We start from the raw sequence: 891 nt of genomic DNA, 5'->3' as shown, positions 1-891 counted from the left end.
AAAAAAAATTCGGTATTGCATTTACTCCTCAGGTCTCTTGTTTCCTTTATTCTTGAACAATTCACCCCACCTTTTTTGTTTTTCATGACATTGCCACTTTTGGAGAGGTAAGGTCTTAATTTGGATTAATCTGATTATCATTTTTTTCTTTTTCTTTTCTTTTATTTATTTATTTATTTTTTATTTATTTATTTTGAGATGGAGTCTCACTGTGTCGCCCAGGCTGGAGTGCAGTGGTGCGATCTCGGCTCACTGCAACCTCCGCCTCCCAGGTTCAAGCAATTCTCCTGCCTCAACCACCCAAGTAGCTGGGATTACAGGCACCCACCACCACGCCTGGCTAATTTTTGTATTTTTAGTAGAGACAGGGTTTTACCATGTTGGCCAGGCTGGTTTCGAACTCCTGACCTCGTGATCCACCTGCCTCAGCCTCCCAAAGTGCTGGGAGGCGTGAGCCACTGTGCCTGGCCCTTTTTTCTTTTTTTCATGTCAGATGGGTAATGTGCTAACATCATAACAATGTTTGTGGATGGCACATTTCACACATCCATGGGAATACCCAATCATCATGCTTATGAACTACAAAATGATCTGATTATTTCTTTATAATTAAAGGTAAATATTTTTGGCAAAAATATTATATAAATGGCCACTCGTTCAATAAGAAATGTGCTCAGGCCAGCCTCAGTGATTCACACCTGTAACCCGAGCACTTTGGGATGCTTGAACTCCAGAGTTCAAGACCAGCCTGGGGAACATAGTGAAATCTCATCTCTACAAAAAGTACAAAAAATTGGCCGGTAGGGTAATCCCAGCACTTTGGGAGGCCAAGGCGGGCAGATCACTTGAGGCCAGAAGTTCGAGACCAGCCTGGTCAACATGACAAAACCC

At 42.6% G+C, this 891-nt stretch overlaps 1 non-coding gene across 1 annotated transcript; it reads right to left on the bottom strand.

Moving 5' to 3' along the window:
- Window positions 1-487: 487 nt before the first annotated feature.
- On the bottom strand, window positions 488-591 carry LOC119626488 (small nucleolar RNA U13). Its single transcript, XR_005242642.1, has one exon. It is a non-coding gene; the product is annotated as a small nucleolar RNA U13 (small nucleolar RNA).
- Window positions 592-891: the final 300 nt, after the last annotated feature.

Source organism: Chlorocebus sabaeus, chromosome 20, assembly GCF_047675955.1.
Source record: "Chlorocebus sabaeus isolate Y175 chromosome 20, mChlSab1.0.hap1, whole genome shotgun sequence".
Lineage (NCBI taxonomy): Eukaryota > Metazoa > Chordata > Mammalia > Primates > Cercopithecidae > Chlorocebus > Chlorocebus sabaeus.
Note: the sequence above shows the minus strand (reverse complement) of the source record. Positions and strands in the feature narration are given on the sequence as shown.